The following is a 15013-nucleotide window of genomic DNA, read 5'->3' on the forward strand; positions in this document are numbered from 1 at the left end:
CATCGAGATGTCTGTAGCATGTTAAGTTTCCCCAAACTATTCTGTCATGACTTATTACCTAGTTTGCCTCCACAGAGTGATTTTGTATTTTAATAAATGGAAAGCACACCTTTAATGTTACCGTACAAATAAAGGACAAACAGGACATGCCTCTCCACAGTTTTGCAGGAGGACAGGATCCATAGATTTCAAAGCTGGGGAATATACCAAATTTACTGAGTGTGGTAAGGAAAATCCTGGGTCTACTTCTTTTTTTGCTGGTGTTACTGCAGTAGGCTGGTGTAATTCCATTGATTTCAAGGGAGCTACCTCTTCTTGCTAGGTTAAGCAAGAAAAAAGCAGCAGGCTTTTTTTCCATGACAGGACAATCAGTTATTCCTGTGTTTCAGATAAGGGTAATAGAGACCTGGGCACTGAACTGTTCATTAACTCAGTATGCTATTTCAAAGAAGAAATTGTAAATCTGCAAGCACTAAGCCCAGGAACAATTATACATTATGCTAACTGCTAAATCCTACAACAGCAGACGACTGAGAGTCTCACAGGAACTCTCTTATTTTCCCACAGGGACATGAACAAAGTGACGATGCTGACCTGAGAGGGCAAAACTCTGTGCCCAGGTGGAGTGTCTCTGACAACGGGGACGAGGAGAGTCCCTCGGCAAGGGGACACCTTGCACACCTAGACCAAGGTGAAACAGTATTTGCAAATTTGTCCCCAAACAGTCTGTATGGCAGAATATCTTCCCATCAGCTGAAAATGATACTGCAGGAAAGGAGTGGATTAAATATATGTAAAGCAGAGATGTAAGATAGAGTCTTTGAATTAGAAATGCCGGACAGTTGGTCTCCATGATCCCTGGTACGCAGTGTCAGTTTTGCTCTCTACCAACTGCCTTGAATAAAGAGACTGATGAGACAAACCTAGCAGTAAGTCAAGCTTTCTGCAAAAGCTACAGCTGTACTGGGAGGATTTCCCAGTTTAACGTACAATCCGCATGTATCTCAGCTTCAAGCTGAATCCCGAGTGACCGCACCGCACTGCGTTCAACCATCGTTTCCCTGCGAAGGGATGCAAGGTGCACGTTGCCGCTGGGAGTCTGCGCGTGCACCCGAAGCGACCTATATCTTTGGGGAACTGATATACACAAATCCTACCAAATGTGCTTTTCATTTAGCATTGACAGGTTTTGTGCAATAAAATGTTTTGAAAAATTTGGAGATGTTTTTGGATGTTTAATTATGTAATGGGTTTTCTTTAAATCAACTTTCAAAAAAATTTTTTGAAATAAATATGAAAATAAAAATGTTTAATTACATTTTCAGTGAATGTCGAAACCAAATGTGTGAGGCAGGAGGAGAGAGAAGTAATTTTCATGAAAATTATTTGGTTTCTAATCAGTTGTGTCACAGAAATGTAGAGCTTTAAAGAATTATACACTGAAAAGTGCAGCTGCAGTTCTGCACCATGGATACTTCGAATTGCAGTGTATTTACTGAACCATCATTCCTTACTGAAATCAATCCAATTACCTGTGATGGCAAATTAAGTATGCATGCGCCTGCAGTATGAAGTGTTATTTTACTAACTATAACAGATTTTTAATGTTCACATTTCCATAATTTTCAGATAAAGGTCAGGTTTTTTAACATGAGAGTTCAAAACATTTTGGAACTGGATGTAGTACTACAAAGAGAAACCTCCTAACTCACAGCATGTCCTCTCTTGAGGACCACTTTTCCATGGCGATGAATTTATAGGCAAGATTTAGAAACCTTCCAGGGCGGGACATTTTCAGCACACGAACAAGAAAACACTTATCCAGCTGCTCCACACAGCTTTATGGATGCATATAGTCTTTTTGCTTATACATACATCTAAGCTAGTTTCAGGCTCTGTAACTTATTGCCTGAGCCTTCTTGTTTGGAAATACGGGTTTTACATCCTTTAATACCTTATCCCATTTGTTTCTCATACCATAGGAGTTACGTGATAATCTGCCCAAAGGGAGGAACCAGCCACTCTGGAGAGCCGGTGCTGCCAGCCCGGGTGGGTGCAGGCAGCCCTCCCTGCCACACTCACTGCTCACAGGCCAGCAGCTATTCAGATGACTGTTTGCAGCACTCCTATCAAGATTTTGTCAAAAGCATAAATAAGATAGATAACAATAAAGAGAGAAAATATATGTTGGTATTTCAGTGGAACCAAATCTAGGACTTGTGTTTAAAGATACATGTCACCTTACACGTCAGTAAAATTAATAGTACACCTAATTGCTTGCAGGATCTGAATATTAGGAGGTATTTGTATATATCAGTGGATTAAAAAAAAAAACCAGACAAAAAGTGTGGTTAATGTGATCATCATAACTATCTTCTTCTTCATTACTTATTTTGTAGGCTGTGAAAATCAGCACAATAGCCATGCAGAAGTGCCTTTGCTTTGATAACATCAATTTTGAACATACTGGATTTTGTTTGGTTATTTTTTAGGGAAGGGGGAAAGTGGGGGTTTTGTTGTTTTTTTCTTTTAAAAGTAACGTAGTTTTAAGTATCAGTAAGGGCCATTCAGATGCACCCATGGAAAAGCCTGAGGTCAGTTGTATTTAGGAGTTAGAGTGTGGAAGCCAACCAGACCCACTTTGCTGGACATGGGGCTCCCTTCATAAAGGCTGTGCAAGACTCCCAACGCCTTTGCATTTGTCTAGCCCATCAGGATACTACATTTTATCCTTCTCATGCATTTTTATAGCCATAAATTTAGGTTCCAACCTGGCACAAGGTTTCTCAGGGGCAGACTACCCATGCAACATTGCAATAAGTAGGACTGACTTTTGTGCTGGCCAATTACTTGTTAAGATGGGCTGCCATACATTTCAGCGTTCATTCAGCTGGATCCAGCCTGTTTTGTTTTTCAGTGTCAAAAGGGAAAGCTTAAAAAAAACACCAAACAAAACTGATAAGTAATGTAGAGTAAGTGGTGGGGAAGAATTAAGAGCGGAGGGGCTTCCTGGCCAGGCTCCCCAGAAAATGAAAGGTGACCCAAGAGAGCTCTGCTCATGAAGTGATTGCAGCTGCTTCTCAGGGCAGTGCATTTCTTCAAGTGGTATTTAGTATTTTCTTGTGAGAGGCCCTATGTAGGCACATAAGGCAGCCTTAAGCCCCAATGATGTTGTAATACATGGATCACAGTTCTTGCACATACTTAACTATGTGTCTTGATAAAAAAGACTTCAGGATGCTAAATTTAAACATGTTTATAGTAGTTCGCAAGTTTGCAGTCTCACTTAACAGCGGGCAATGAATGGGAAGGAAGTGTGTAACAGCCACACATACAAACAAGATAGCTATGCATAATTTGATGGGCCTGAATCTTTGAACTTAGTCTTGGCATGCATATATGCAATCCAACTCTCCTTTGATCTGGATTTTCTAAAACTAATTCTTTTCTTATTTTTCCTCATGGCACAAACCAGTCCTGAGTATCTTACACAAAACTGACCTGCTATCCTAGCATTGAAAAATGGAACCTATAGTGCCGAAGAAAACCAAAGCACATCAAATGCAGAATACTATTTAAAAAACAAAATCAAACTGAAGGCTTGGGAAGGGAAATAAATATTTTAGTGGCAATGAAATTATTTATTCTCTGAAGACAGTTCCTGTAAGGCAGCTGCACCATCCATTAAGGCAATTATATTTTGCCATTTTCATAAGCTGCTTGAGAAATAATTTTTCTCCACTAGATTAATGCTGTGTCAGTTCTCTACAAAATCACTTCTGACTTAAGGGAATATTGGAGATACACGTTGCATAATTATGGAAGTAAAATCTTGGGATTTACTTCTTTATTGTATTAATAGTTGCTTGGGTGGGACGACTTGGAATCCTACAGAAGCTTCCTGTGCCTCTTAGATTGCTAATATCCTGACCTTAGCAGATGCCATAGTAAGATTTCCCTAAGCAAAAAAGTGGTAAGTCTACTTGTGGTTAAGATAATAATGTTTACCTTAACTGCACCTATCTAGCTTGTTGTAATTTCAATACAATTGAAAATGAAGCCAACTCCACAGGTCTTCTCCGAACACTACTGTAACACTCCCGCAACTTCTAGCAGAGTGCTGTGAATAGACAGAATAATTTTGTTATATCGTGACAAGAAGATACACGGGAGATGATGTTTGTAGGTACCTAATAAAATGTTGCCCCTTTCTACCAACACGAGTTCATGAATAGACCAGCCACGAAACCGAATTCCGAATTGCTGAGAGGAAGTACTTTGTAAAAAGAATGACCTCGGGCAGGTTTCTGGGCAAAGCACCTCTTGAATAGTGGTCTTCTAGCAGGTGGTCGCAGCACCTGTCTTACAGGCCCAGGTCCATTCCACATCGTACCAGGCCATCCAACCCTATATAGCCCATAATGAGAGATGGGCATCTCAAGACTATTTGGACGGCTAAAGATATGAATCACCCTCTGGAAGACCTCTCTCCATCACCTACACAGTGAAACATTTGCAGAAGACCCAATACAGTATAGAGCACAGTGTATTTAAGCTATTTTATATTCTCTTCCTCTGGCAGCTTTACCTTAGGGCTCCCCATTTTTTTGCCTCTTTCCTTCCTTTAAGGAACCCAAACTTGCTGTTCTCTGATTCCAGGGATATGATTGCTTTGAGCATTTTATTTTGAGCTTTGCACGCTAACCTAACCACTCTGCACATTCTCACACGCTTCCCTGAATCAGCTGAGAATGGCTTTTATTCCTGTTCCTCATTAGCACAAGATAAATGTGTATTTTTAAAATAAGGCTGACAAATAAAGATTAACAGGCAATGAATCAATTAACAGGTCTTGGTGAGGTTATTTACCTAACCAAAGTGAGGTAAAATACTTCACCAAGGAATAAATGCAGTCTGTATATTATAGCTGTATTGTGAGGCTGATATTTAACTTCTTGGCAATCTGTGTTTATGACTGTAAGGAGAAAGATTTATATTGCATATTTAACTAATAAACTGTTTCTTAAAATATCTTCCAAAAGAACTTGGTGTTCTTTTATTTTTTGTTGGTGTTAATATACATTGTTTTGTTCAAGTCAATGGAGATACGCCTGCTTGCATAAACTGAGAATCTGGTCTTGAGTTTTCTTATCTGCTGACATCTGTGATGTGCAGATGTTAGGGCAAAATGTTTATTGCAGGATGTTTATTGCCCTGCAATTTGTAAGTTCATTATTGGTACTTATTTAAAAGATACCTACCTTGCATGGGCAAATAAATCTTTCTGCAGTACAGCCCTCACAGCAACATTTCCAATCCTGATGGCTTGCCTTTTTTTTCTGTTTAAAAATATCCTGATTGTAGGGGGAGTTAGATGTAATACCCAATAAAGCTGCTAACACCAAGGTTCTCCCCATGATACCAGAAGGCTTACTGAGCTGAAGCACGCTGGAATAATAGTCTACACCTGAAACACCATTTGACCATGATGACAATTTTGGGTGAGCGGGAAATGGTGGGAGACTCCAGAAACTTTCCCATTCTGCATGAAAATTAAAACTCTTCTATTTTAAATCCAACAGAAAGACTCAGTAGCCCAGAATAGCATGGATATAAATTAGGCAGCATGTGAAAACTCATGTTTAGGTGCCTGGTCTTAATGACATAGTGAAGGGAGTTTACCACATCACAAGAACATCCTAAGTACAGTGTATTTTAAGGAATTTTTCTGTTTTCACTATTCAGTTTTAATTTGAAACTTCTCACAGGCTCTTCTCTTCCTCTGTGGCAGAAAGGGGCTCTAGGATTGGGAATCATCCATACTAATGCAGTCTGCATGAAATAAGGAGTAACAGTCTTCTGACTTCTCATAAAAGAGGCTGTAGCAAGATCAGTGATGATTAGTGATGATTAGGTTATACTATGAATGTGGGACTAATGCAAATGACATTGTAGCCTGTTCCTAACAGATCCATATAGCTGTGCTTAATGGCAATTACATATTTTATATGGTCTGTTAATACAGGCATAAACTGCTTGTAGTGAGTGCTACAATAAAGCTGCTCAGATCTGCCCGTTTGCCAGAGCAAAAAAAAGTCTACTTTTAGACCTCATTGTTCACATTTAGCTCATCTGTCACATTTAGCATTTGGATTTTGTGAAAATGGTGAAAAGTCAAGCTAGTCTTCTCTAAATCACGTTCTGGTAAGGACAAACCTTTGCAAGCTGTATAGGAAAATAAATTACAGAAGGATGTAGATCATCTGCTTTTTATTATCTTTTTACAGGAACAGCAAAGATGATGTTATTAAATCTTATTCATATTGTAAATAGAGCCAATATAAACATTAAAATTAATAAATATTACAATTAATAAATATTAATAAAATTTTATTTAGTAGTAGATTTCTAAACTTTTTAATACCACTCAACTGGGAAAGAGTGCACAGTAAAAGTGAAAAATGCAAGGAAGCAGCAGATTAAAATGTTCGCACCAAAATGATGTCAAGTAGAAGCTAGGTAAGGCAGTTTCAGCACAACAATAAGGAACTGCTGAAAAACGTGAAAGAAAAAGGAGAAAAGCAGTGCATTTTTTTGTTTTTTGCAAACAGAAAACTCTGAGGTCTCATTTTAGCCCAAGGAGTACAGTCTCGAATATTAAGAAACACACAGTGAATGACTGACTGTACAAAGAAGTATTAAATGAGTGACTACCACCCTACAGATCTAGTGAAGTGTCCAGCATCGCTGTATGAAGGACCATACTGCAGGAGCCTCAGATGCCCACAGTAATCCCACTTGCCCTGACCAGAGCCAGTTTCCTGCCACCAGCAACTGTTTGTGCCACGGTGCCTACAGCAGGACACTTCCCTTTTCCTTTCCTTAATGCCTCAAGTACTTTAATTTCCTTAAATACCTCTTGATGTGCTTCCGGAAGGCATATGCAATATAAAATTGCTTTGAGATCCTCCGAATGTTAGTATGGGTCAAAAGGTGGTTATCTTCATCAAAGCATCTCAAGGAGAGCTCTCTATTTTGGACCAGTCTTCTAGCCCGGAGTCAGCAGGATGTACCTGCGGTAGGTGACAGCCAGCCGGACGCTCGGTTGTACAGTGTCACCTGCATGAGGAACAGCAGTGCCATGCTGAAGCACTTTGAATTGCCCTCGCAGAATCTCTTAGCTTTTTTTTTCAGTAAACCATAAAACCGAAGTAATGTGGAGAATAACGCAGGGTGGTGTGTAAGCGGAGGTGTTCCCCCTCTGCCCTCAAGCAAGAAGCTGTGAACAGTTGTGCTCAAGTTTACTACAAGGGAAGCTGCCAACGCCAGACAAGTTTGAGCCTTCTCTTAAATCTTCAGCCCAGCCTCAGTCCCTCTCCAGGGCTGTTGGGACTTGCCTTACATTCTTAAGCCTGCTCATGGTAATACGACTCCATTTATAGTAACTTTAAAAGTGAAAGCCTGGTATTAACCACTTTTGTTATTAGAGAGTCTGTATTTCTTGTTACTGATGTCTTGGTTTCTGTAAAGGAGAAGTTCAAAAGACACCTTTTGCAAGTGAATTCAAGGAAAAAACGGATACCGAGAGTTCCCGCTTTGCTATTTTTGTGCTGGCTGTGCTGTATACACAGCTAACATACATGGGGCTGGTTTATGATGATGCACGGCTGTCTCACAGCAGGGGCTGAGAAGGCAGAGAGCACCCAGCGAGACAGCGCCGGGTCGGCACCACCGCGCAGTCACGGCCGCAGACCCGAGCGGGCCGCCCGGCTCTCCCCAGCCACGCAAGACCGGCCAGCCCGGGCAAGGCTGACGGGGTGCTTCTCCAAAGTCCACTCAGTTGGGTGCCTCCGGTACACACACAGGTAAACATTTGGCTTCCCCCAGTATAATTTTTTACTGAAGGACAAATACTGTTCACTAAATACGACTCACTTGAGTCCTCAGCTAACAAAAGAAACGGTATGAACGATCCTGAACTGCTTCAGTAGTTAGTCAGCCAGCTGATTTCTAATCTCTGAGGACAGTGATTTGAGGTGATCCAGATAATTACTGACACAACATCCTTCAGCATACAGGTCCCAACAAACAGACGGTATATGGCAATGCTTTATATTAACTGCATTTGCTTCTACAGTTATCATGCCTGGGCCACAAAGCAAAGGAGAGGAAAGATTTTGCTAGTTTAAATACATTCCTGGTACAGAGCAGGCAATGACTTCATTTTTAGGCAATACAAATCTGATTACAATGGAAAAGTATTCTTCTGAAAAAGGAACCAACGGCTGAGTAAAACTTCTAGAAAATGTACAAAGAAAGGAATCATGGCTCGCTCTGGACAGAAGCTACTCCCCATTATACCCACAAATTACAAAAACAACTAATCACAAATACAGCAATTTCGTATCCTCCTCCAAGACACTCGGAGATTTCAGTCTCTCTATCAATGATAAATGATGGAGATTAGGAAGAAACCTTTGCTGCAGACACGCTATTTAACAGCTGCAGTGTTTCAGACATTTTATTCTTTAGGACTTCGTGCTGGGAGATGGACAGAAGCTACATAAACATTTTATTTCAGATCAGATGTGCACTTCTGAAGTGAGCCTGAGTGTCCCTTCTTACCAGCATGTGGTCTGCACTACGAAGCAGCCTCTGGGTGCATGTCACACGATGGACCAGTCTCAAGGGGCATGAACTGGATTGAACGTGAACTGAGAGATGCACTTGGGGTGCACGTAACGTGCCCCAACCACAAACGGGCTTTCAGCCCGTGGGATCAGATCAGCCAGTCCAAAGCAAAACCCAACCAGATTCATATAGTGTGGAGAAGGTCTGGTCCTCAGCACCAGCTGATCCAGCCTCATTGGCACGTCTACATAGCAGTACTTGCCAACATAGACGTAACCTGAAAGGATGGTTATTTTGACTCAGTATGCCAAGACTTAGAAGTAGATCCTTGCTTAGGTTTAAAGTTAACCAAAAGTCATACTTGAAATTTACCGACGGTAGTATAACTACTGGAAGGCATTTTTTCCTACAGAAGACCACTGTGAGAGTGTGGTTGTATATCCTACGCTACTGCTTGCGGAAAACTTTCTTCCCCCACTCAAATCCATGTCATTAACACATGAGCTACAAGGCATCCTGCCTTCTGGTGAGAGAATTTTCACCTTCAGACTTTTGTCGTAATTGAGGTAAATCCTGATTTGCCAAGAACTACTCAGGAAATTTATTTATTTCCAGATAAATAATAAGAAGGAAGTCAACCTATTTAGCTTCCAGAAGATTTTTATTAAAATGTATTTTAAATACCTCTGCTGTCTCTTTTTTGGGGTCAGTGACAGCATGGGAAAACTCTCACCGAAATTTCTATTCTGTTGAAGGCCAATTTAATAAAAAACCACCCAGGGTAACTTTTGTTTTTACCAGCTCTACTTGACAGATGTTTTCTGCCTACAGGGGCACTACGTTACACAAGCGTTGAGATCTGAATGCTATCAAAGTCGGTACATACTTAAATGTGTAAAATAAGCTTTCTCAGTTCCACGTTAGACTCTTATGTGAAATATTACAGTTTTAAGCAAGTGCCAATGAAACTGAAACACTCTTCTTCAAAACTTCTCCATAAAATATTTTAATGATCCAGCTACGCATGAACAGAGCTTTCTAAAGGTCTTTTGCAAAACCATAAATTCTCTGTTCTCACAGATTTTAGAATCTCATGCCATTAGCCTAACTTTTAAAATCAAGTGCTGTAAAAGTTTAACGACTAATGCTCATGCTTCTAGCTTCTTTCCTCTTTTCAGTATTCATGTTTAGCTATTTTTGAGTAACATATAAATGCCAGCCTTAAATTAGGAAGTACTTTGTCTGAGCCAAAAGTGATGGATTTTACTAAGTGATTTGATAGAATTTAGAGGCTCTTTATATGCTCCGAGGTTTGCATTTCACATTTATTCTGAAGGTCAATTGCCAAGAGAATGAACTGTGTAACAAAGAGGCTATCGGTGCGGTAGATAAAGTGAACAGATGCCTAATTCCCTGGGTAGCTGAATATTTGGGTGCTATTTGTCTGCAGGAAGCCTGGTAATCTGCTAGAGCTTGATACAGTTTGCCACAGCAGTAAGTGGCATCCTGGTGCTGTGTTATTACTGTTGTAAATGACCATGCTATCACACATGACCAGGTAAATACAGTAAAATAGAGAAATGCACCGGATCCATGGTTGTTTTAGGGAGCAGAGCAGGGTGGCTGCCAGCTTGCCATTTGCCATCATTTTGGATGTGAAAGTGAAGAGATTCCTCCTGATGCTGTAAGTCTCCTTAGTGCTCACACTTAATGAGCAACACTTAAAACTTGCCTTTGGGCATCCTCCAAAGAGCAGAGTAGCTGCTGACTTCCCTTGTCCCACTGTTGCTCACAGTGAAAACAGGGAAGAAGCAGAAGCCCATTTATTTACGCTCCCTTTGATACCAATATTAGAAGTGAAACTATTTCAAAGGTTTTCAAAGTAGTTGAATAGCATACTTAGTAATATCACTCTACAAGGTTTTTTGTATCAGATTATGAAAGATTCACAGTCCACTGTGTGGCCCATCACTGGTCTAAGGTTCGAGGGCAGCAGTGATTTCTAAATGAGCACTAAATTGGAAGAGAAGTGGGAGCATCGTTGTCACAAGAGCAGGGAGGGCACTGCAGAAGATGGAGGCTGGGGCAGGGTTCAGCAGTGACAGAAGTGAAGAAGTAGAAAATGGGAATCTGGACATGAAGAGGTGGGCAGACAGTCAGAGGGACTGGCAGAAAGACAGAAGGTTTTACATCTTTATAGAAAATACAACTGGGGAAGAAGGTCTCTCTGCAGAGGTTAGAAGGCATTTGTACGAAAACACTTGACTGTCACTCAGTGTAACATACTGGCGTTTAAGCATTTTCTGGGGTACAGGAGAAGTCAGTGACACTTACGATAAATAGCACACAGAGCCAGAGAGGAGTGCTAACTGCAGTCCTCTGGCCTGATGCTCTTCTGCTTTCCCAGCAGAGTATTCAAACAGTTTGTGCAGACTCTAAAAGAAATTTAAAAAATTATGACCAAAGGAAAAGATAAGCATTAGGCTATTTATCTGCTGGGTTCGAGTACAAAGGTTCACAGTGGAAACCCATTTTTCATGACATTTCAGATGACTAGATATTCTCTTGATTGCATCATCTGAGCAGAAAACAAATAAACCAACTAATTCTTAAGATCAGTATGAATATAACTGGCTCCATGACTCCAGATGGCCTGACGATATGACGGCCCTAGACCATTCAGCAGAGCAGGTATGTCATATACACAGTTGAAGTGTCAGATGGAGGAGCAAGAGTACTAGGATGCTGTAATCAATACACAAACGGAACAGATTAAGAATGAACTATCTCAATTCCTCTGTTCTAGCTTACTTCATCTGGAAACTACTGATGCTCCTTCTAAGCAATTTTATGTTTTTATTAGGGTTTAATACCCAAGAGAGAACTATCAGAATTCTTTTTCTCCCTAACAGCAGCTTCTTCTGCTTCTACAAGTGATGGAAAATAACAGAAGATTGGCAAGGAGGATTGTAAACATGCTCAAGTGACTTGCAGCTGGGGTGTTGAAAAACACACGTATCATACTAATTGTTGTTTGGTCTTGTGTGTTGGACAAGTAGAACATCTGTGTTTAGATAACATAGGCCTGTGATAGACTTAGAGGCACCCTATTGAACATGCTTGAGATTCCTGCCCTGCTGTGGGAAAGATCAAAGCACATGGTAAATTACACCTGCGCGAATCCCTGAAATACAGGCAAACCCAGCAGGTTTGGTGATGCTCTAGCATGGACCGAGCTCCGCGGTGCCTGTGTTCCCACTTGTGTGCCTCTGCCCGGGTGCTGCTTCGGGGATCCCCTGGTTGGCGAGGTAATGAAAATAAATTTCCTCTTTGCATTTCATCCATGGTTTTGTGGTTGTTCCTGTGTCCTGCCTGTGCTGACTCCCACAACAAGCAGTAACGGGCTTCTTTGCAGAATACCCTAAATCAAGATACACATGAATGGGACTATTTACAATCTGTGTTTCAGATGACATGCCCAGTTTGATCCTAGACTTCATTTTCACAGCTGACAAACACAATTCCTCCAGCTAACTTCCTCTAGTAATAGATTTCTGATGATTGAGCCTGACACCAAGCTAGAAACAACTATATAAACTTCAGACTCAGTTTAGGAAAGTAAGTGACTGAGAAGTTTCTAACCAGTCAATGGATGTGTTAATGGTCTTGTGGTTGGAAAATCTTCTTCTAATTGCTTCTTTTGAATGTCTGCAAGTGTAGAACTTTGGGTGATGCACAGGAATATTCAGGATCATAATTCTTGTAGTACTGTGAATTTGTCCCAGTCCTTAGAAAACCAATCAGAAATGCACATTTAGAGGCTTAGAAGAGCAATGTTGTAAGCCCTAAACACTAGGGACGAATGTGAAGCTTTACCTATGTGGAGATCCTCAAGAGAGAGAAGGGAGGGGAATAAGCCTAAACATGAAATGTTAAAGCTACTGCCACCAGGAACACATGGCAGTCCAGACAGCCCATCATCAGTTAAAGCACGTGGCAAACCCAAAGGCCCAATTTAAAGCTGGCAATATAAAGTCTGTGTAGGCTGCCAAAGAACCAGATGTCTCATGCCTGGAAGACTCTCTTTCCTTTACTGACTCTTTGCTTTATGGGTCCTGTAATTGATATCCCAAAAGGACAGCATAAAACATTCACAATCTGATGTGAGGTACTGTGGTCACTGGCACACCTAAGAGCTCTTCCTTTTTTTGTTTTTTAAACAAAAGCGTGAAAAATTTTTTTAACAATTTAAAACATGAAAAATGACCCTTTAAATAGTTCATCTTACTACTTCACATAGTGCTTTGGACTTCTGTGGGTTCAGAATCTGTTACCAATATGACTTAATTTATGGCGAAATGTTTGTAAAATGGAGTATTGAGTTTCTTATTTAATTTAATAAAGTCAGTTTATGGCTAGATAATATAAACATTTGTGTCGAGATGTGGGGTGAGGTTGGGAAATTCTGGTCACAACATGAATTAAAATGCATTACAGTTTCATTCACTTTGCAGAATTTTGCAACTTTTGGAGAAAACAGCTTGTTTACTACCAACTGTCCAAAATGTGAACTTCCTGAGCCAATATTCCCCAGAATTATTCAGATTCCTGAATCAATGTCTGCATTTTTCCCCAGCAATTCAACAGGTAAATCAAAAATCAGAAAATAAGGTGGCAGTGTTATTCATGTCATCTAAAGGAACAACAGTTATAAGCTTGAAGAAAAAGTGTGACTTGAAAAACATTCTTTGAGCAGAGAATTAATGCAGTAGGGTTTGGGATTTCCTTATGCTACAAAGAAAAGAAACATAATCTACTTTTGGGGAGCTCTGCCAAGCAAAAAAGCCAGAGCTCTTATTAGATGGTAAGGTTTTTCTTTCCACCCAGGTAAAAAAAGGCTTAATACTCTGAACTGAAACTTATGAAAATCTCACCTATTTGCCTGGTAATCACTTTTTCCTCAAATTAAGGAGCGTTCATTTTTGGCTGGATGCTGACTTCATTGCTGTAACTCCACCAAACCTGCCCTGCAGTACCTTGGCTGCCCTCCCGCAACTCTAACTGGCAAAGCAGCGACTCTGTGTTTTCAAAGTTCAAGCTGTGGTTACAACTGAGTTCGTTATGGCTTGAACTATTCATGCTGAATGTGACGTGATGAGTTTGGCTCTTCTACCGGGAGAAGGCATGGAAGACGGTGAAGGGGCTACTTTGAAAGACTCAGCCCACTGACAAAGCACAGCAAATCCCATTAATCCACCAAGTACCGTTCTCAGTGCTGGAGCCCTGCGGCATCTGTGGTAGCAAGCAGATGTTATAGACACTGCCCTAACAACCTACGACTGATTTCCTGAGACATGCCTTTACATTCGTTTATTACTTGATTGCTAAAAAGCATTTACCGCACTGGTTATTTGTTGAACGTCAATCTGGAATCTAGTTTGCTAAACCAAAAAACCCCACAAATGCAGAGATCTGCTTCAAGTATTATGTCTTTGTCACTGAAATACCAAACTCTCCATTTGAGATTTGATGTCATTCATTTTGTTTAGACGATTCACTGCTGTGCTCTTAGACGAAAACACTCCATGCTGCAAAAGCTGAATTTATGAAACATGGTGCAAACATGTTCTGCCTAACAGCAGGCAGACAGCAAATGCCTAGGGCATTCTGTAATTGTCCTGGGAATATGGTTTCTAAAACATCTCAGATTTATTACTGTAATTTTCATCAGATACCTGATACAGTAAATGTTTCCAAAGGTTTTATAGTTTTTATCTAAAAAAGACAGATTGTTTAGTCTACCCTACCGAATGACATCATGCTATTCATACTTTCTGTATGAAAGATAGTTACCTTTGTGTGCGTTACTTTAACTTAACAGGTTTGCAGGTATAACGGACGCCTTTCCCGTTTCAGAAATGTTGATGCACATAGTTGTGTGAATGTATAAAAATACATGTAATTTTTAGTGAAAAAGGACATTGCTATCAACTTAGTCCAGGATGTGAGTTACCTTGGGTTGAAACGAACAGGGTAGATAATGTCTCAGAGCTATTGTTTATGACCTCCTGCTTACTCATCTCTTAATTGATCACAATTTCCAACTCTCACATCCAGACAACTACTAAAACCAAGCAAATAAACCAAGAAAATCCAAAGGGATCCAGGAGAACAAGATCCTGAGTTCAGACGGTGTCAGTAGAGTCTTGCACTCAGGTATCAGCTATTTCTCAAGCTTGTTCTATCAATGTTAAGAAACAGAGCTTTGCCTGTCAACACTTGATGGAAACTATCAGTGTACTTCATAAATGCAATTTAGGTTCTTTCCTGCTATTATAATTAACGAAATTAAAGAAATGCTGAAGAGAGTTGCCAGCTCCTT

The sequence above is a fragment of the Mycteria americana genome, chromosome 2 (assembly GCF_035582795.1).
Source record: "Mycteria americana isolate JAX WOST 10 ecotype Jacksonville Zoo and Gardens chromosome 2, USCA_MyAme_1.0, whole genome shotgun sequence".
Taxonomy (NCBI): Eukaryota; Metazoa; Chordata; class Aves; order Ciconiiformes; family Ciconiidae; genus Mycteria; species Mycteria americana.